Source organism: Bubalus bubalis, chromosome 1 (genome assembly GCF_019923935.1).
Source record: "Bubalus bubalis isolate 160015118507 breed Murrah chromosome 1, NDDB_SH_1, whole genome shotgun sequence".
In the NCBI taxonomy this organism is placed as follows: domain Eukaryota; kingdom Metazoa; phylum Chordata; class Mammalia; order Artiodactyla; family Bovidae; genus Bubalus; species Bubalus bubalis.
Genome location: NC_059157.1, coordinates 155,492,370 through 155,515,007, shown reverse-complemented (window position 1 = coordinate 155,515,007; position 22,638 = coordinate 155,492,370). Strand labels below are relative to the sequence as shown.

General features: G+C 48.9%; 1 long non-coding RNA gene across 1 annotated transcript; it reads left to right on the top strand.

The window, feature by feature from the left end:
* Positions 1 to 2,814: 2,814 nt before the first annotated feature.
* On the top strand, positions 2,815 to 21,143 carry LOC112585772. Its single transcript, XR_006552107.2, has 4 exons — positions 2,815 to 3,455; positions 18,509 to 18,598; positions 20,432 to 20,578; positions 20,822 to 21,143. It is a non-coding gene; the product is annotated as an uncharacterized LOC112585772 (long non-coding RNA).
* Positions 21,144 to 22,638: the final 1,495 nt, after the last annotated feature.

The window sequence follows — 22,638 nt, the reverse complement described above, 5'->3', positions numbered from 1 at the left end:
CATGCAAAGAACTGACTCATTGGAAAAGACCCTGATGCCAGGAAAGACTGAAGGCAGGAGGAGAAGGGGACAACAGAGGATGATATGTTGGATGGCATCACAGACTCAATAGACATGAGTTTGAGCTAGCTCCGAGAGTTGGTGATGGACAGGGAGGCCTGATGTGCTGCAGTCTATGGGGTCGCAAACAGTTGGACATGACTGAGCAACTGAACTGAAAACTCACAGTGTCCCTGCTATACCAGAGCTTCTCAAACATGTGGTGGTGGTTGTGGTTTAGTCACTAAGTCATAGCCGACTCTTGCGACCCCATGGACTGTATTCTACCAGGCTCCTCTGGATTTTCCGGGCAAGAATACCACAGTGTGTTGCCATTTCCTTCTCCAGGGGATCTTCCTGATGACCCAGGGATCTAACCCAGGTCTCCCGCACTGCAGGGATTCTTTACTCACAAAGCCACCAGGAAAGCCCGTCTCAATCTTAGGGCTTATTATTAACAGTATCACCTAAGGAACTCTTCAATAATATGGATGCCTGGGTCCCACTACAGACCAATGGCATGAGAGTATCTGGGGTAGAATCTGGATTTCTAAAAATCGCCAGGTGATTATAATATGAAACTAGGGTTAAGAACCATTGTGTGAGGTACACTGCGCTTCAGATTCTTCAACTATAAAAGAAGGCGTTTAGATGGACAGCTCTAAGATCACGTCTACTTCTGCAGTCACCAGAACTGTGGTGAGAGTTGTGTGGGGCCCACTGCTCCTTGAGAAGCCAAAGGAACTGGAAATAAGCAGTTATTATGGCACCCCAACCCAGGACTCTTGCCTGGAAAATCCCATGGATGGAGGAACCTGGTGGGCTGCAGTCCATGGGGTCGCGACTGAGTGACTTCCCTTTCACTTTTCACTTTCATGCATTGGAGAAGGAAATGGCAACCCACTCCAGTGTTCTTGCCTGGAGAATCCCAGGGACGGTGGAGCCTGGTGGGCTGCCGTCTATGGGGTCGCACAGAGTCGGAAACGACTGAAGCGACTTAGCAGCAGCGGCACCCACCCTGCCATACACTCTCCCAAATTTGTACTTCAGTGTAGGCTATGAGCAAAGCTGGGTAAACATCCAGGGAAAAGACATTAAAGCATACAATTATTTCATGTATTTTTGAAGTTTTATCTGTTCAATTATTTATATTATTCAGAACAAGGGCCTAAAGCTCTAAAAAGATTCCCCATGCCACCTTTCCCTTTATGTCTTCTTTTGAGGTATCAATCATAATTCTTCAATGAGATCCATATCGCTCCAAACTATTTCAGGATATGCATATGCATATGTTGCAACATATGCACAGTGTTACATCTGTACATCATCACATTCAAAAGTCTCTTGAAAATGTTCATATATTTTGATCCAGAATTCCTCTTGTGGAAATCTATTCTAAGGAGATAATCAGAAATAGCTTTATGAAGATGTTCATTTCACTATTATTTATCACAGCAGAAAATTGGAAACCACTTATATGTCCAATAGTAGGGAAATGAGTAAAATATAGTATGGCTTACTAAATGGTGAAATGGTGATCATAGGTGAACTTTACATACAGAGACTTTTAAATGATGTGGGAAAATACTAACGCGATGCTGAATAAAAAATGTAGGATATTAATGCATATATATGGAGTTTAGAAAGACAGTAATGACGATCCTATATGCAAGGCAACAAAAGACACACATGTAAAAGAACAGACGTTTGGACTATGTGGTAGAAGGTGAGGGTGGGATGATTCGAGAGAATAGCATTGAAACATGTACATTACCACATGTAAAATAGATGACCAGTGTAAGTTCAATGCATGAAGCAGGGCACTCAAAGCCGGTGCTCTGCTCTGGGAGAACCCAAAGGGATGGGGTGAGGTGGGGAGGGAGGTGGGAGAGGAGTTCAGGATGGGGGGACACACGTGAACCCGTGGCTGATTCATGTTGGCGTATGGCAAAAACTACCACAATATTGTAAAGTAATTATCCTCCAATTAAAACAAATAAAAATTTTTAAACGTAGGGTATACCAAATTCTATAGCATGGGTCTGTGAGTTAAATTACATGGAGTTGAGTAATTTTAACTATACATGTTACGGAACCAAACTTGGGTCTGCTTGCCCGTGAGAGGCAATGTACTGACACCAGGTTGCGGTGAAGGACAGTGCAGCGCTTACTGCAGGGTGCCAAGCAAGGTGTTCAGGACAGCAAGTGCTCAAAAAGCCCAAATTCCTAGATGGGCTTCAGGGAAGCATTTTTAAAGACAAAGTGAGGGAGGGGCAGCCCAGGGTAGGATCAGGTTGTGCACAGTTCTCTAATCGGCTGATGGGGAAGTAAAAGGTCAGAGTCGCAGGAGTTAATATTATCAGTCCTTAGGTACCAGTAGGTCTCGGGGCTACATGCTCATGGTCATCAGGTAGATAATTTCTTGCATTTAATGGTGGTTTTAGTATCTGTGAAACAAGGTAGGAAAGGTCAACCAGATACGATTACCTAGATACTTCAGAGAGGAGCTACAGCAGAGGGTATGGGGGGGTGGGGCTCTGTCCTGAAAAGGCCCCATAGGGTCCTGCTCACTTCCATGTACTTATTATTATACATAGGAAAAAGTAAAATACTCAGACAAAGGGAAGCCCCTGTGGCTCGGATGATAAAGAATCTGCCTGCAATGCAGGAGATGCGGGTTCAATCCCTGGGTCAGGAAGATCCCCTGGAGAAGGAAATGGCAACCCACTCCAGTATTCTTGCCTGGGAAATTCCATGGAGAACGGAGCCTGGTGGACTACAGTCCATGGGTCGCAAAAGAGTCCGACACCGCTTAGTGACTAAACAACAACTCCTCAGGCAAAGACTGAAGTACCTGAAATTGTTTTCACCATTCAACCCAATTCTAAATGTTTGGAGAAAAGAATAAAATAGTGGTTCTGTAAAGTGTTATAGTTGGCCCTTGGCCCATAGGCTGATGTGGACATAAGATTTATAAACAGCAGGGTAGAAACAGGAAATCACAGGTCAGATAGTTCTTTAGGTGTAGGAAAAAAAAGATACATTTAAAATTTAAGTCAATATGAAGGAAGAGAAAACAGAAAACCCATTGGCCAAAATCAGCTCTAATCCAGGAAGGCTGTCAAGAAGGATGTGGGATTCACAGGTGAGTTAATTTAGAACAATCAAGGCGCTATTTTCTAAGTATTCTCATAGCCCCTGACGCGGTTAGGACGCGTAATGCTGAGCTTGGCCCCATTTCACAGAGGAGGGGACTCGCTGGGTGTCTCCGCGGCAGCAGGAGGGCGCGGCTGAAACCCCAAGCCCGGTCCTCCGCTGCCACCAACACCTCCCAGCCTGCCGGGAGGACCGCGGCTTTGTACCAGGTTCCCCCTGCCGGCTGGGACTTTCGACTTTATCAGCTCGACAGCAGCAAGGTAGGCCCCGAGGGCAGGAGCCCGCCACAGGCTGGGGCATGTGCGTGGTGAGCTGGGGCTCGAGGGTGCGTTCATGCCTCGCCCCTACGGCCCAGGCGGGCCTTGACCTTGGCTAGCTTGTCGTGGGCCCCTCTTGCCTGTGCGTCTATGTTTAGGTGTCTGGTTTTCCCTCTCTGACAAACTGAACCTTGTACTTTTTTGCAAATCGCCCGTGTTTGCTCAGCAATCGACCAGCAGCTGCAAGACTGCAGGTGGTGGCCGAGCATGCGACCAGTCAGTCCAAGTTCCAAGGGGTCCCTTGCGGGGGGTGGGGGTGGGCGGTCCGGGGATGCTGTGACTTGGGCTGAGCCCCAGGATCTTGCTGTAGACTCTGAAGGTTCCTACAGCTCCCTTAGGCTAAGTTTTGTAAGATGAAAGATGTCCTGGGCCACAATTCAGCCACCATCTAGTGTATTTTAACAAGAGGAAAGCCCTCTTTATGTTTAAGAAGCTAATAATACATTTAATGCTATGATGTATTAATGATAGTAGTAATACTTTTAGGGAAGAAAAGTTATGACCAACCTAGATAGCATATTGAAGAGCAGAGACATTACTTTGCCAACAAAGATCTGTCTAGTCAAAGCTATGGTTTTTCCAGTGGTTATGTATGGATGTGAGAGTTGGACTGTGAAGAAAGCTGAGCACCAAAGAATTGATGCTTTTGAACTGTGGTCTTGGAGAAGACTCTTGAGAGTCCCTTGGATTGCAAGGAGATCTAACCAGTCCATTCTGAAGGAGATCAGCCCTGGGATTTCTTTGGAAGGACTCATGCTAAAGCTGAAACTCCAATATTTTGGCCACCTCATTGGAAGAGTTGACTCATTGGAAAAGACTCTGATGCTGGGAGGGATTGGGGGCAGGAGAAGGGGACGACAGAGGATGAGATGGCTGGATGGCATCACTGACTCGATGGACATGAGTCTGAGTGAACTCCAGTAGTTGGTGATAGACAGGGAGGCCTGGCGTGCTGTGATTCATGGGGTCGCAAAGAGTCGGACACGACTGAGCGACTGAACTGACTGACTGACTGAATACTTTTAGGAAGACTATGGTGATTCTTGTTTTTCTGTTTCTTCCTATTCTTTTGAATTCAAAACAGGTCCCCTTTCTGCTGCCTTTGTTCAAACCAAGGCAAGCTTTTGTTCAAAATAGGACTTACTCCACACTTAACAGGTTTTGATTTTCTAGATTTGAAAATCTATTTGGAATTTACACAAATGCCTTTCACCTCAACACCTCTTGTCCAGATAGAAGCATGAATCTGTACTTCTCTTTCCTTCCACACACTGCATTTTGGATATCTTGCAAACATGTCAGATTGTTCATCATTAAACATATTAAACATACTCTTATTAAAGAGCTATTGTAATGCTGCTCTCAAATAATGTTTATCTTTGCATTTAAAAAGGGAGCTAGATGTTGCCAAGACAGTCAATAACAGTAATATGTAAGATGCTTGGCAATTCTCTAAATGTTTCATTCTCTGGAATCAAAAAGTTCTCTTCCTGGATTAGATTACCTCTATTCCTCAACAGAGATGTTCTCAGCTTGTTTAATATCAGACCCCTAAGATTTTATCCAGTGCCATTTTAAGAAATGGTCAGGTGAAGAACAACTTAAAATTCTCTGTGAATCTGCCATTGTTGTTCAGTCACTGCTGTGTTCGACTCTGTGACCCCATAGACTGCCATAGACATTCGTTATGTTGCTTAATATATAAAACCCTTGTAAATAATTTCCACCTGAACTTTAGTCCTAAAGAAAGTTTGGTTGTGCTTTCTTTTATCAATTAATGAAAGCCACAGAATGCAACCTACAGTTCTTTTTGCCTTCACTGCCAGGAATCTCAGAGCGTCATTCTCTGCTGGATTATTGTTTATTGAGTCACTCACAAGCTTCCCTATTTTTTATTAGTAGCGACTGACACGCAGCACACCTTGCAGCTGTGGGGGCCCCACCCGACACCGGGGCCCTGGGTGCATGCAGCTGTCTGGGCTGTGCTGGGACACCACAGCTCATGAGTCATTTCTTATTTCCCCTCAAGTGTTAGCACAAATTTCCTTCATTTAAGGGTCTCGAGTGCTCAACTCATTGTTCAAGAAAGCCTGACATCTGTGCTTCCTTCCATACCGCAGGAAAACTTTCTCATTTCCCTAGAATGTATTTGTTCAGTCCAGAGGTATCTGCCAGTTGTGAGGAGAGGAGTATTAGCAAAGGCACTCAGGAAGCCACAGGGAAAAACTTGTTCAGGATTCTGAGGACCCTTAGAGGAAGGGCTGCTGGAGAAGGGGAAGAGAATAATGTCTCTTGAAGCTCAGCTGTGTGCCAGGTGCAGTGTATGCTGAGTACTGAGCAGTTTGGGTTTTTTTTTAACCTTCCCTGCAGGCCTCTGCGGAGAAGGCGATGGCACCCCACTCCAGTACTCTTGCCTGGAAAATCCCATGGATGCAGGAGCCTGGTGGGCTGCAGTCCGTGGGGTCTCGAAGAGTCGGACACGACTGAGCGACTTCACGTTCACTTTTCACTTTCATGCACTGGAGAAGGAAATGGCAACCCACTCCAATGTTCTTGCCTTGAGAATCCCAGGGACGGCGGAGCCTGGTGGGCTGCCATCTATAGGGTCGCATAGAGTCGGACTGAAGCAACTTAGCAGCAGCAGGCCTCTGAGGGAGGCACGTTTATACCCATCTTCCAGATGAGAAAGCAGACTCAGAGGGGCTAAAGGACTTCCTCAAGTTACATTGCTATTAAGGGCTGAGTTGTGGAGTCCAACCCAGTTTGATAGATGCTGGGGCTCATTCCACATTCACTGTAAATTCTGCTCACAGAGAACAAGGCTGTGAATAAACCATCATGGACTGAGGACACAGGCCTCAGGCAGGGACTCTGAGACCAGGGTGGCTGGGTTCAAAACCCAGGAGTGTCACCAGGGGCATGACCCTGGGCAGATGACTTAACCTCACCCCCGCCTGTTTCATACATCTACAAAATGGGGAGAGTTGTTGTGAGAAGCACGTTAACCCTGGCACAGTGTCAGTCTTCCACAGGTGTTAATTATCACTCTCCAGTTATATATACCCCAGTGTTTTATTGCTGCTTTTTTGCCCAAATGATGGTGGTGGTTTTTTTTTTTTGTTTGTTTGTTTTGGCTACACTGGGTCTGTGTTGCTTTTCGTGATCTTTCTCCAGTTGTGGTGAGCAGGGGCTGCTCTTCGTTGTGATGCACAGGCTTCTCATTGCGGTGGCTTCTCTCTCTCTCTGCGGGTCACAGGCACGTGGGTTTCAGTAGTTGTGGCTCGTGCACTGTATGGCACTGGCTTAATAGTTGTGGCACATGGACTCAGTTGCTCTGAAACAAGTGGGATCTTCCCCAACCAGGGATCAAACCCGTGTCCCCTGCATTGGCAGGTGGATTCCTATCCAACTGTGCCACTAGAGAAGGTCATGATGGTGTTTTTCTGTCTGTCTCTATTACGAAATCATTCACTTGGAATGGTAGCTCTTGATAGCGGGGTCATCTTTGGAACAGCCCAGGGAGGTTTTAAAGTATTGATGCCTGTCTCCCACCCCTAGAAATTCTGATTCAGTTGATCTAGGGAGTAACCTGAGTAGGGGGAAGATTCTTAGTGGTTCTCAAAGTATGGTTCCTGGACCCACAGCTCAGTATAACCTTGGAGCTTGCTTGTTGAAAACACAGATTCCCGGGCCCCCACCCCAGACCTACTGAACCAGATTCTTGGAGACTAGAGCTCAGCAAAACAGGTCCTCTAGGTGATCTGACATCCATGAAGGTCTGAGAGCCATTGCTCCAAGGGAAGGCAATGCTTGAGACCACCTCACTGTCCTAAGTACAAGGCCTGGAGACGTAGGCTGACCTAGAGGATCTATATGCTTGTTTACACTGAATGAACCCCTAGTACATGAGAATCCTTATGTACTAAGGATTCCTAAGCTGTGACTCCATTGGCCCATCCTCTCCCAGCTCCAGGGAAAGCCAGCCCCCCACCAGAAGTCTGGTTAAATGTCAAAGGACATCAAGCTAAAATAGCCCCATTTGTACATTTCATGATGTGGGTCATGAAACCATGAACCAAAAATACTAAATTCCTCTAAACCCACATAACCCGGAGTCCTTTGGCTATAGCCCCTCACTTCCTATCAGAGTAGCCCTGCCCTAAGCCTGTGGACACTAAGACTGCCTCCCCTCTCCTGGGCACTGAGGCGTGCTCCCATCCTCCTGCTCCTTCTCCCATAATCAGTGCAGTCTGGTATTAACACACTTCTGAAGGTTTTAGGTGGATATTGCAGGATAGAGCTACTCTGTCCCTTCCAGTGACTCTGTATGACTCTGTTCTGATGCCTGACATGATGCTCTGACACTCTCAGAGGCATGGATGTCTATTTCCCTCTTTTCCTTATAGAGCAACTCCCAGAGCATCATCCCTTGGCACCCGTGTCTTGTTCCTGCTCCTTCAGTCATCATTAGTCTCTCTTGAAAATGAGAAATGTTTGCATTAAACATTTGCCTTCAGTGTTTATCCAGATTCTGTGGAACTTGTGATCAGAAGATGTCTCTCCAATGTCGTACAATAAATCTTTCATCATCTGATTGAAAGAGAAAGGCCACTGTCACTTCTAGAGAAACAGATGCCATCTGTGCGTCTTTGGTGTAATTTCTCATGGGGACAACACTCATGTTTCCTCATGCTTCATGGAGCCATCCACTGGGAAAGTTGTAGTAAAACTTTATACTTTTTTTAAACAACTCATTCATTCTAGATAACGCTGCCTCAGTTTCACAGGTGAATGAGCAACAGAATCATTAAAGGAAGGGCAAAAGAACAAGGCAGGGGAGCAGAAGAGAGAAGGCATGAATGAGTTAGCAGGGAGGGAGGGGGAAGAAGGCAGGGGGATAGATGGGTCCAGGGGTTTCTGAGATCTAGATCCAGGAGAAGTTAGAACAGGCAGGTATGGAATGCAGCCTTGGCAATCGAGGTGAAAAGGAAAACGTGACAACTTCTGTTGCTCTGTAGCAGGATGTTAAGGGGGGCTTTTTCTCTTGCTGCAGAATCTCAGATGATCCCTTAAAGCTAAGGACATGGGGTACTATCAGCCACTCCACAAGCTATGGAGGGCAGGAGACCATCCACACAGAACATGCTATGCAGCAACCCAGAAAAAGGAGCCCAGTGACGCTGAGCCCATCACCTTGTGGTGTGGGGAGAAGAGGTGGGTTGATGAGGAAGACGGAGAGGTGAGTTGTTAGTATGCTGAGAACGTAACTGTCAACCTCAAGCCAAGTGGAGAGAGTTGCCAGAGAACCACTGGGACCAGGTGGGGCACCTCCCAGGAGGGGAGACAGACATCCTGTCTCCTGGCTGATCCAAGCAGAGCGGTGGAAGCTGTTTGGCCCCGCACCATGATGGGACTGGGACAGAATGGGGGAGAGGCTTCTCAGCGGAGCCTGACCTGTGTCCCCAGGTGTTGAGGGCCGGAGCCTGTCACAGTGTCTGTGATATACACTGAAATGCTTCAGCCCAGATGGGGTGGCACTGTGTGTGTGAAGATGTACACTTGCCCACATTCCAGAGGCAGCTACCACAGGATATACAGTTATCCCTATCTTTGAACAGTATCAGAGGCTCTGCTCATTAGCATTGTTGTTGTTCGGTTGCTAAGTAATGTCCAACTCTGCAACACCACAAACTACAGCACGCCAGGCTTCCTTGTCCTTCACCATCTCCCAGAGTTTGCTCAAACTCATGTCCATCGAGTCTGTGATGCCATCCAACCATCTCATCCTCTGTCATCCCCTTCTCTTCCTGCCTTCAGTCTTTCCCAGCATCAGGGTCTTTTCTAATGAGTCGGCCGCATAAGAAGTACGTAAAATGGATTTAATTTTGTGAAGTTAATAGGATTCGAGTTACGTGGGTTGGCCAAATATTTGCAACTCTCCTCACACTAGGATGAACTTAGTGTGGAGCTAGGGGCCTACAGCTTCTAGCCTAATATACACCAGAGATTTCTTTTTTTTAATCATTTGTTAATTTTAGGCTGTGCTGGGTCTTCATTGCTGCACTCAGGCTTTCTCTGATCGAGGGGAGCAGGGGCTACTCTTCCTTCAGGGGTATGGGCTTCTCCTCGCACTGGCTTCTTTTGTCGTGGAGCACAGGCTCTAGGCTTGTGGGCTCAGTAGTTGCGGCATGCAGGCTCTGTGGTGTGCAGACTTCAGTAGTTGTGGTACGTAGGCTTCTCTATTTGTGGCGTGTGGGCTTAGTTGCTCTGAGGCATGTGGCATCTTCCCAGACCAGGAATTGACCTCACGTCCCCTGCATTGGCGGGCGGATTCTTAACCACTGGACCACCAGGGAAGTCTCACACCTGAGGCTTGATCCCTACATGGTCCTGTGGCTAGCAGTTGGCTCAGAGCAATCTGGTTGTCTCATGGCCAAACCTATAGTTTATTTGAATCTTACCTCTGCAACACCATGATGTTTCCCTTAAGTTAGTCTTTTGTGCAGAGAGAGAGATTTCATGATAACCTAATAGCAGATTGTGAAGGAATAATCAGCTCTCACCTACCTGTACATATCACCTGGGCTTCCCTGGTGGCTCAGACAGGTAAAGAATCTGCCTGCAATGTGGGAGACCGGGGTTCGATTCCTGGGTTGGGAAGATCCTCTGGAGAAGAAAATGGCTACCCACTGCAGTATTCTTGCCTGGAGAATCCCCATGGACAGAAGAGCCTGGCGGGCTACAGTCCATGGGGCTGCAAAGAGTAGGACACTACTGAGCGACTAAGCACAGCACACCTGTCCATAGCAGCAGCTACTATTACCTTTTATTATTTTTTATATCCAACTGAGTCCAACTTGTTCAAGTATGTACAACTCTCATTATTGAAGAAAGGTATTTTTTACCTTGGTAAAATACCTCAGTATTTTTACCATCATCTTCCTAAGTAGCTTATGTTTGTATCTCATTAAGTGGAAATCAAGGGGTGGCAAATTAGTTTTCAAACATATTCTTTAAAACCACCAACTGAATTGTGGTGGGATGCAGCAGGAAGGAGATATGTGTCACTTACCCACTGCTGCTGTAACGAATTACGGCCAACTTGTTATAGCAGCACAGGTTTATTATCGTGGCGTTCTGGAGGTCAGAAGTCTGAAATGGGTTTCACTGGGCTAAAATCAAGGAGCAGGCAGACTGATTCCTTCTGGGTGCTCCAGGGAGGAATCTGTTTCCTTCCTTTCCTAGCTCCTAGAACCTGAGCTCCTTGGACCTCAACCTTTCCCCCCTGACTCTCTGCCTCTCCTTCCTCCGTCTTTCACTTACAAGGATTCCTGGGTCGATAGGTTTACCAACCCAGATAATCCAGAATGTGCCTTCACCTCAAGACCCTGAATGTTATCATGTCTGCAAAGTTCCATTTGCTGTATAAGGTGATCTATTAACAGGTTCCAGGGACCGAAGGCTGGACATCCGGGGAACAGGGGCAGGGGTGTGATTCTGCTGTCCACAGGACAAGCCCAGGCACGTGAGCTGGCGCTGTGTTCCTTTCTCAGAAGACCTCTCAGCCTGCCCTACTGGTTAACCAGGCGAAATGATGGCCTCGAGAAAATAAGCTCTGGGTATTCTCGGGAAAATCACACCATCAATCCACACTTCAGTTTCTTTATCTGTGAGATTACAGAGGTGACTGTTCTCTAAAGCGTCTTCCAAATCTAAACCCTATGCTCCTCTTTTCTTTGGCAAAATAAGCTTTTGAAGAAATCTAGCTGCTTAACTCAAAGAAGCCAAAATGATGTGGTCCTAGTGCACGGGGGCAGGGAGGGGGGGTCCCGTGGTACTGCACCCCTGCCTGGGGCCCCAGAGACTCTCAGAGGCCGTGGGGTGGGATCCTGGGAGGAAGCCAGCACTCTGCTCTCCCAGAGACACAGGAGGGACCCAGCAGGCCCAGATGGGAGGTTCCAGCTGACAGGCCACCCCAGGGGAAGGTGGTGCCTCAGCCTGTCCCTTTCTGCTGAGTCACCATCAAAGGCCTCCGGAGATGGTGACCATCTCAGAAATGGCTGCTGACTCAGGGCTGCCCCAGGGGTCCAGGGATGACTAGGGATGAGTCATGGCCCTCCCGGGTCTGCTCCTTGCACACTGACTACCTCTGATCTCCCTGGAGCCTCAGGCTCCTAGAAGAGCAGGTCTCCAAACACCGGAGATGGATGGGACCTTAGACATCATTTCACAGATGTCCTTCCCTGTCAGGTGACCTCCAGCTGGCCATGTTTTGGCTTTCTAGCTACTCTGATAAATTACCCCATTTTGGTGGCTTACCTCCCTTTCTGGTCTGACCTTAAAATCAAAGTCCACTTTGTATCCTCAGCCCTGGGCTTCAGTCACCCCAGGTCCTCAGGACTCCTCGAGACCACCTACGTTTTCCATTGTCAAGGTCATCTACCAGCAGGAGCTCTAGACCATAGATCAGGGAACCAGGGCTTCCCATTCCTGTCCTCTGAGCAGCTGTGGGGCATTCAGCAAGTCACACTGTCCCTTTGGGCCACACAGGGGTTTAAGGATATTTCCTCCAAAGCCCCTTTCAGCAGCAATTCGCGGGGATCAAACTAGAGCATTCAGACCACCAAGGACCTACTGTATAGCACAGGGAACTCTGCCTAACGTTACATGGCAGCCTGGATGCGAGGGGAAGAATGGATAACATGTATATCTATGGCTGAGTCCCTTCGCTGTTCACCTGAAACTGTCACAGCGTTGTTTATCGGCTATACCCTAATACAAAATAAAAAGCTAAAAAAAAAAAAAGAATAGATCTCCTGAAAGTCCCCTTTGGTTGTGGAAGTGAGTCATCCTGTGTCACAGAATTCCTGAATATGGTGAGTCCGGCTTGGCCTGGGCAAAGCCGCGGCTACCCCCAAGTGCAGACCTTCCTTAGATGAGTTCTCCCTGTGGCTCTTGATCTCCTGTCTGTCCCCCTACCAGGAAGGTCCCTAGCCACAGCCTCCACAACCAGGCATTCTGCCGAGGGTCCTGTTCCTTTCCTGTCATCAGTCCTGCTCTCCCAACCTTGACTAGACTGTCCCCTCGTCATGCCAATCTCCTGGGGGGTCAGAGGGGTGACAATGGAGACCAGAAACTGAGCTGTGGCTTATTCTCCATCCACATGACAAGCCTGTCATTCCTGCTTTCTAACTGGACCTGCCTAACCAGACGGGCGCTGGGGTCACTGTGTGTGAGAGATGAGACAGACTCCTGCCTGTGAGGTGATGCTGAGGGCGGGCTGTTCTGTGGCAGATGTCACCTCTGACCTGCAGAGGGACATCCAGGGCCCCTACCCCCACCCCTACCCCCCGTACACCCCCCAGGGTCTCTGCGGAAGGCCTTGTCCCCCTGCCTAAAGTCCAGCCACACTTTGCCAAGGTTCCAGAATCTTCTTGGCCCCTTTGAACCAAACAGGTGCTCTCTGAAAGAGAACAGGGTTGCCCTTTTGCCATATCCATTTCAGTCAGCTGGCATCTCATGTTTCCCCTTTAAAAAATGAGCAACTTTTTTTGCTCATCCAGCAAGGCAAAGCAGTTTATTTCTGTCATGGGTTTAGGCACCCCCCTCACCTCTACAGAAGGAAAGAACATCAATTATGTGTGTTGTAAACTAGCTTCCTCAGGGGTCCAGGCCCTACGCAGGGGGACCCTCAGGGAGAGAGGTCTCCCTCTCCCCCCTCTTCTCTTCCCCAGAGCTTGCATGCTCAGCTGGGGAGGGAAGAAAGAAAGGCCTATTGTTCCCACCAGCCATGTGCCCGGTGTTCCCCCCGGGAGGTAGAAAAGCCTGCCTAGAGATCAGATCATCTCCCGCCTGCTGTTCTGTTGATTTTGTTTCTGGTCTTTTTTGCTGTGCCTCCTGGCCCAGGCCCGCCAGCCACACCCCCCACCCCTGTGCCGCACCGGGTTCGTCCTGTCCCCTTTGTGCGCCTTTGATGTCCGGCTCAGTTCTCGGGGAGCAGAGGGAACTTCTCCCACCTGCCAGACTCGGGGTAGTGGGGTGTTGGGGCGGGGGGTGGGTAGGCAGAGTGAACAAAGGCATGTGGGGGGAGGGGTGCCGAGAAGGGACGGGGGCGGCTGCTCCCTGCCTGCCAGTGTTGGGATGGGAGACGCGGCAGGGTTGAGCCGACATCACCAACTTCTCGGGGCTTCGGAGCATCCTGCCTGCTGAGGCTCCGAGGGAGACTACGGCAGGAGGAGCCAGGAAATTCTGGTCGGACCCCGCCTCTGCCACCGTGTGACCCCGCACGGCCCTGCGCCTCCCAGGGTGAGCCTCTCTGCCCTGAGTGGGGCAGTAACTCCCGCTCCGCCCGTCAGCTTCCTGGGCTGAGGATGAGAGGCGCTAACACAGCCCTCTCCGAGAAGGCGCTGGGAGAAGCAAAAGGTCTTTGTGAGTCAGCGGTGGGAGTCGCTGCTGAGTGCTCACCCACGGTTTACCCGCCACCCCGGGTCACGTAAGCATCTGGTGAGCTCGTGCTGCCCCCTAGAGGCCAAACCGCTCCTCGTAATTCACCTATTTCCAATTATATTTTGATTTTCTCAAAACCATCAGAGAAATTAAGGATGAATATGTAATAACCCAGCGGTGGATCTGAGCTACTTTTATACCAGTGCAGTCATAAAATATATTTTAAAATATTGTTTTAATGGAGGCAGTGGCCCATGAGGGCAAAAGAGTACAAGGCAGCCCTGGACCCAAGGTCTCAGGTGGCCTGTTTGAGCTCACCCTTCCTTGGGCGGCTACCCGCTAGCTGGCTACCCCTCCAAGCCTGTGGGGAGGCCTGCCTGGGGGCGTGATGGTGGCCACCTGCCAAGGCCTTACCCCAAAGGGCCCATGTTTTCCCCCAAGATGATAGAGATAACATGGAGGAACAGATGGAGAAACTGAAGCAATTTGGCTGCTTTTCTTCAGCCTTTAAAAAGCCTTTTAAAATCCCCAAAGATTACAAAATGCCTTGATAAATAGCTACCTTTCTCTTTGCTGATACTGAGACAGCACTAGTTGGCTTGGAGAGAAATTAGGCCTCCTGCATATTAACAATAACGGCTGCGTTCCCTCTTTATGAGAAATGTTCTCACAGTGCAGCCCCAGGTGGCAACTGCCCCTATTTTCAGATGAGGAATTTGGGGCCTAAAGGGTCACATGCTGGTGAGAGGGGAACCATAGCTTGAGCCGGAAGATTCTGGCTACAATCCCCCCAACTCCCCCACCCCCTGACACCCCCCACCTTTGAGTGCTGGCCCCCACCCTTGCATGGTGGGGAGGGAAACTGCAAAAAACCCAACAAGCCTTTTCCCTCCACACCTGTGGGATTAGTAATCTAGTCAACGGTTGGTCATCCTCTAGTTGTGATGAATAATCATCTGAAAACTCATGTCCTTTGACCTGGTTACCACTTTCCTTTTCCCTTCTCATCTGACAGATTCCTTGAGAGCCTTGGACATTCCAGAGAGCTCTGCACGCCCCTCCCTGGCCCCTTCCCAGGCCTCTCTGAGGAGCTTTTTAGACTTGGCCTCCCAGCCTTGGGACAGGAATGAAAGGCCATGGGCCTTCTGGAGGCTTCCCTCCACGGTCCCCTCTGGCCCCATGTTCTCTCCCCATCCTAAACAGGCAGGATGATGGGCAGAACTGAGATGAATGTTGTCAGTACGGTGAGCACAACGCTGAAAAGCGTGGAGAGGCAGGTGGGCAGCTTCGTCACAGAGGCCTTGGGGACCCAGGAGGGCAGTGGACACCCCATCATAGGTGCCTGGTTTGCTGAGAAGGGCTTGCGATACCCACAGTGGTATGGCAAGTGGAGTGACACAAAGACTTGCTTTCTTACCCATATGAGGCATGAACATTCCAGCAGGTATGCAGGAAGCCTTCTTCCAGGTCTTTCATCTCTGGAGTAAAACTCAGATTGTATGTGGGTTCTCCTACAGGCTAGGAAAACACATTTCATAAACTATCTCTTACATGCCAGCTCCTAGCCATTTTTGCATATGTCAAATTACATAACCATCGGAAATCCCTGTGAGATAGGGATTATATGGCAGGCTTTATGCATTAATAAACTGAGGTTCAGAGAGGCTGAGAGATTTGGCAAGGATCACAAAACTAATTGGGAGAGTATCGACTCAGAGCATGAGATAAGCTCCCGAAAAATGCTGCCTACCCTTGAGACCACAGTGTGCCTGATGCAAGACACCTCTGGATGCCTTTCTGCTTTGGGGCTGAAGGGAGCCCCCTATGGCATGTTAGATGAGTGCGGACCATCTCCCAGTTGACTGGATCTATAAACTGAGCAATTAGATGACTTAGCTGTGCATCCATGCGCCCCCACCCCCCAGCCTTGGCTTTCATCCCGGTTTCCTGTTCCCTTCCTCCACTGCGCATGTGGAGGCCACATCGCCCTTGTGTCAAACCCTGTGGCCTCGTTTGTCTGCCACAGACATCCGGGCCACAGTGGGCAGCTGACCAAGATAAGAATGGAGAGACTGGGCAGGCTTGGGTTTAAATTCCACCTCTGCCATATTTTCAGGGAAAACGATTCAGATTTTAGGGTAGCGATGGAGGTGAGGTGGTTAGAGTCATAATTCTGTCCAAGAAGAGGAAAAGGAGCATCCGGGGCCAGCCCCTCGACAGCAGGCGGGGCCTTCATGCCCCGAGCAGGGGATGCACCCTGGCTGTCCCTGTTCTCCTCCACACACGCTGGTCAGGCTCAGTGTAACCATCTCTGGGAGGGGACCACAATTCACAGTGTTTAAGAGAAACCGCATGAAATTAGGGGGAGCATTTGCGTGGAGCCCACCGGACTCTGCACTTGACACCTGATCACTGGCCTCTGTTTCCTCGTCTTTAACATGTAGAGCTAATAATACGTAAAGCTAATGCTCTCAGCGCTTTTCACATAAGTTCACTCCTCCCCTGCTCACAGTGGCCCAATTCATGCTTCCCGGTGAGGCGGCCCAGAGGTTACATCACTGCCTGGGGTCACGACAGAGCTGGACTTTGAGCACAGGTGGGGGCTGCCGTGCTCTCAGCTGGTTGTTATGGGAATGATGCGGGCTTCCGCCGAGGTGAGAGGCCAGGACTGAGAGAGATCCTGTGTCCTAAGCTTCTGGAATAAAGCACGAACTTGGTTAATGCTCTTTTCCTTCCTGGCCTTCCGGGTTTGTGAGGAGGGGGCCACAGCCCACCTCTCTCAGCCAAGGTCTGCTTTGCACAGTGTCTACAGGGATGAATGAAAGGGAGGGTTTTGACAAGGTGGGTGGCAATAGGGAGGGGAGAGGAGTGCTAGAAATAGAGCTGTGTCTGCAAGGCAGGGGTCAGAGGGCTGCAAGCGTGGCTGGTGCCTTGGTTCTCTGGGGCCCAGCCTGCACACCAAGACGCCACTATGTTGGCTGCGGGTTTGAGTCCAAGAGAGAGGCTTCGGCTCCTACTGCCCCTCATATCATGGCTTTAGCCTCAGACCCCACCCCCACCCCCATTAGAAAATACCCTGATGCTGGGAAAGATTGAAGGCAGGAGAAGGGGAAGACAGAGGATGAGATGGTTGGATGACTCAATGGATGTGAGTTTGAGTATACTCCGGCAGATAGTGGAGGACAGGGAAGCCTGGCGTGTTGCAGTCCATGGGGTCACAAAGAGTTGGACACAACTGAGCAGCTGAACAGCAACCACCACTCCGTTCCACCCAGTGCCGAGGAGCCTGGAACAACCGGAAAGCCTCGGGGGACAGGGAGGAGGGAGCTCCCGGCCACCCCGACCCCCTCTAGGGCTGGTGTGAGGAAATAGGGCTGCTCTGTTGCAGGCCTAAGATAGCCCAGGCCCACACCCAAGCTGCGGCTGCCCCACCCCGACTCTGGCCTGAGTCAGCCGCCGGCAGATGGAGAGTGTTCCTCAGAACCAGAAAGAGGTCTGTGTTAGGGGCTGCTTTCTGATGGAAGGTCTCCAAGCCTGACTGCCACAGTTCCGCCAGAGCCCAGCTTCTCCATCTCAGGCAGTCCAGGCGATGGTTACTGAGGTGTAGTCCTCTCTGTTTATCGAGATCACACGGGCCAAGGCCAGGTGTTTCCCGGGCCAAAACAAACAGACCTTGACTGGACGGCATACCAATGTGTTGGTTTCACCCTGTTCTTTCTGCGTGTCCCTCAGCTCAGTTGATACAGCGTGATCAGGACAGTGTAAAGTGATAGACACGCCATCACGACCTGCGCTGACCTTAGCTGTGTGCTCACAGGCGCTGCCTGCGTGTTCTGGGAAGGGGGACACCGGGTGGTTTTTTTCCCCACAAAGTGGGTTCACTGAATCCTAGTGACTTGGATGTTTTGGGAGTGGTTGTTTAAAAAATCCCACCCAGTACTTCAGTTTGCTCTGCTGTTTGTAAGGACAGTCACAGCCCCAGACTTCAGGAGGGAGATTCATCCACTGTCCTTATTTGGTTCCTTCCCATGTGACCAGCTGAACTGGGCTCTTCTTGTTCAAGGTTTGCCAAGGATAGTGGAGGTCTTGCTTCAATTGCTGGCATTTCAGAAGGGTTCTCGAAATGACAAAACGGTTCCTTTGCACTCTCTCGACATTTTCATCGTTGATGAATATTTATGAAGTGCCCACAATGAGGTTGCTTGCCAGTTCTGAACCCAGATATTTTTTATTCAATTGTGGGGGGAGGGGAGTGTTATTTGGTTAACTGTTTAACTTCTGAAAGCCTTTCTTTTCCTGGAAAAAAAAGACTGTCATTTTGCAAAGGAAAGAGTAAAGCGTTTGCTAATACATAGTATTTCTTCAGTTATCATTTTGGTTCCTGGACAGTGCTTGTTTTCTGAAACCCTCAAATTACCTTATTTCTTTGCACTAAAAATACTTAGTCAGTTGAACATTGGTTGAACTCATGACTGTGGCAACTTGCGCATTCAACAGATGGTTTCATTTTTTCCAATCCATTCTCTCCCTTTTTTTCCACTCCACCCAAGAACAAATCATGCATTGCTGGAGTGAGTCACCAGGGAACCCATCTCTGACTGAGTTCTTTGCTGTCCACGGTCCAACACTGCCCCCTCGTGGTAAGGAGAGCACGACGATCTCTGATTTTACCATCTCTTCCCCCCGCCCCCGCCCCCGGCCTGCGTCCCGCCCTCCCCCCCCCCCCACCCCCACCCCCCGTGAGACCAGGGGCTGCTGGCTGATTTTAAGGAAACTCTTGACTCTTGTGAGGCCCAGAGTGGCCCCCAAGGTCCTGGGGCACAAAAGGCCTTGTTGTGTGTTCTCCAGGGTGAAGGGCTCTGGGCTGTAGATGTGACTTTTACCTCTGTTTGAGATGCAGTGAACCAGACTGCCTCGACCAAGAAAGTCCTTCCCTGGGAGCTGAATGCTTGGAAACGTATATAAGATGCTCCAGGCCTTTGCAGAAGTTTAGCCATAGCAGGAGCTCCTTTAGTGCATGGGCTGGGTTTTTTAATTTCTTTTTTTATTGTTTACTTTGGAGGGGATATTCTCTTTTATTTTTAATTGAAGGATAACTGCTTTACAATATTGTGTTGGTTTCTGCCATACATCAGCATGGATCAGCCATAGGTATACATGTGTCCCCTTCCTCTTGGACCTCCTCCCCACCTCCCTTCCCATCCCACCCCTCCAGGTTGTTACAGAACCCCGGTTTGAGTTCCCTGAGTTATGCAGCAAATTCCCATTGGTTATCCCAAATGGTAATGTATATGTTTCCATGCTACTCTCAATTCACCTCACTCTTTCTCCCCTGCCCCAGTGTCCATAAGTCTGTTCTCTATGTCTGCATCTCCATGGCTGCCCTGCAAATAGGTTCATCAGTACCATCTTTCTAGATTCCATGTATATGTGTTAATATATGATATTTGTTTTTCTGACTTACTTCACACTGAATAATAGGCTCTAGGTTAATCCACCTCATAGCACTGACTCAGATGTGTTCCTTTTTATGGCTGAGTAATATTCCATTTTACATATGTACCACATTCATCTGTCGATGGACATCTAGGTTGCTTCCATGTCCTAGCTATTGTAAATAGTGCTGCAGTGAACACTGGAGTACATGTGTCTTTTTCAATTATGGTTTTCTCAGGATGTATGTCCAGTAGAGGGATTGTTGGGTGATATGGTACTGTTATTCCTAGTTTTTTAAGGAATCTCCATACTATCTTCCATAGTGGCTGTATCAATTTACAGTTGAAGGGTTGGGTTTTAATCCCCTCTCTGGAGCTTCCCTGGTGGTTCAGCTGGTAAAGAATCCACCTGCAATGTGGGAGACCTGGATTCAATCCCTGGGTTGGAAAGATCCCCTGGAGAAGGGAATGGCTACCCACTCCAATATTCTACCCTGGAGATTTCCATGGACAGAGGAGCCTGGCAGGCTGCAGTCCATGGGGTCGCAGAGTCAGACACAACTGAGTGACTTTCACTTTCTGTTCCCAGAGTCTGGAACATTGCTTGACACTTGGTAAACAGTCCATAAATACTTATGAACTGACTTCAGGTAGTTTCTGTCATCAACAGTCATGTGCTGACACTGTTTTGGGTCCCTGGTTAAGACAAGGCATCTACAGCGTATACAAAGGACAGCCCCCACTCTGATTGGAGTCGAGTTGGAGAACTAGGCCAGGCACAAGAAATGACACTTGCCAGTGTTTTCATTGCTCAACAAATAACACAGGGAATAAGAGGCGCCAGTGTTTGGGGATAAAGGAGAACTCGACCGAGGCCATGATATCAGGGTCAGCTTTTCTGATGCATGGGAGGTGGGCTGTGCGTTTAAGGAAATGATAGTAGCCAGATCTGTCAGGCACCTCCTAGCCCCTACCAGTGCCTTTTATGTATATCATTAACACTTACAACATCCAAGGAAATGTTCTGTCTACCCACAGATGAGGAAACTCACAGCTCAGAAGAGTTAAGCAATGCTATCCAAGGCCACTCAGCCCAGAGCAAGACCAACAGGCTTCAAATGGAGAACCTATACCCTTCCCACCATGCACTACAAAAAAGGAAAAGTGGATCGCAGACCTTTTCAGGTACCTTTTTGGGGGGGCTTAATCTGAAGCAGCTTCCAAAGCAAGCAGCTACTGCTTCTGGGAAGCAAGGGCCAAGAGGGAGGAAGCTGGCAGCCTCAGGTTCTCTGGGCATGACACTGCCAGGGTGGCAGTGGGGCCACAGGGTCGCTGGGAGCCACCATTCCAGGACTGGCCAGCTTGCAGCCACCAGGGCAGGCGGAGCTGAGGTGTGGGCATCAGTGCGGCTGTTGGATGCATTCCCAGGGCACAGCGGGTGAGCTGCGTCCACTGCTGAGAGACTGGACAGTTTCAAACTTCACTGTGTGAGTACTTATAAAGAGGCCAGCGATTCCAGGCTTGATGTGGGAAAGTATGATTAAAATGGGACTTGAGCAAAGCTGTGCAGGTGGATGCTGGTTAAGTACATGGACAAACTGTTTCGATTTGAAGCCTGGCCCAACCACTTACTAGCTGGGTGAAACCACCTCCGCATGGGTTCCCACCCACCACCACCATAGGGCTTTTTAAAGTTTTAAATGAATTAATAAACGTGAAACAGAGCAGCACCTGGAGCGCAGTGCTTATGTGAATTGGGATTACTGTCTTTATTCTTCTTCGGGCAGAACTTAGCAAAGGCATATATGTTCTGAGAGTTGTTGTCAAGGCTTCAAGTCTGATGAAGGACCCAGAGGAGGCTTAAGTGGACCCGTCTAAAGATACTGTCGCTGCTGCTTGGGAAAACAGATGTCCTTATTGTGTTTACAAGAAGGCTTGCGAGTCAGCTGAGCAGAGTGAGATCTTCTATCGCGTCCAGCCAAACAGTGACTTCTAGTGGCGGCCGTAGTTGTACTGCAAACTAAAGGGCTCCTGTCAGGAAAGGATAGCTTGTCAGAGGATGGGAATCACGAGGAAGAGAGGTTGTCCTGGCCCGGACAGTTGTTCTGGAAATTACAGCCATGGAGAGCCCTGAGAACTGGCAGTGTCGTTATTTGGACCTTAAAAAGTCACTTTGTTGATGTTCAGTCGCTCAGGCCTGTGACTCTGAGACCCCACGGACTACAGCACACCAGGCTCCTCTTTCACTGGCTCCTGAAGTTTGTTCAAACTCGTATCCGTTGAGTCGATGATGTACTCCAATCATCTCATTCTCCCTTTTCCTCCTGCCCTCAATCTTTCCCAGCATCAGAATTTTTTCCAGTGAGTCAGCCTTTCACATCGGTGTCCCAAGTATTGGAGCTTCAGCTTCAGCATCAGTCCTTCCAATGAATATTCAGGGTTGGTTTTCTTTAGGATTGACTGGTTTGACCTCCTTGCTGTCCAAGGGACTCTCAAGAGTCTTGTCCAACACCACAGTTCAAAAGCATCAATTCTTCAGACTTCAGCTTTCTTTATGGTCTAACTCTCACATCCATACATGTCTACTAGAAAAACCATAGCTTTGACCAGACAGACCTTAGTCAGCAAAGTGATGTCTTTGCTTTTTAAGATGCTGTCTAGGTTTGTCATAGCTTTTCTTCCAAGGAACAGGCATCTTTTAATTTCATGACTGTCTGCAATGACTTTGGAGCCCAAGAAAATAAAGTATCTCACTGTTTCCATTGTTTCCCCATCTATTTGCCATGAAGTGATGGGACTGTATGCTATGAGCTTAGTTTTTTTGAATGTCGAAAATTAAGCCAGCTTTTTCACTCTCTCACCTTCATGAAGTGGCTCTTTAGTTCCTCCTCACTTTCTGCCATTAGGGTGGTGTCATCTGCATATCTGAGGTTATTGATATTTCTCCTGGCAGTCTTGATTCCAGCTTGTGCTTCATCCAGCCTAGCATTTTGCATGATGTACTCTGCATATAAGTTGAATAAGCAGAATGACAATATACAGCTTTGACGTACTCCTTTCCCAATTTGGAACCAGTCCGTTACTCCATGTCCGGTTCTAACTGTTGCTTCTTGACCTGCATTCAGGTTTCTCAGAAGACAAGTAAGGTGGTCTGGTATTCCCATCTGTAAGAATTTTCCACAGTTTGTTGTGATCCACACAAAGGATTTACCACAGTCAGTGAAGCAGAAGTAGACGTTTTAGTG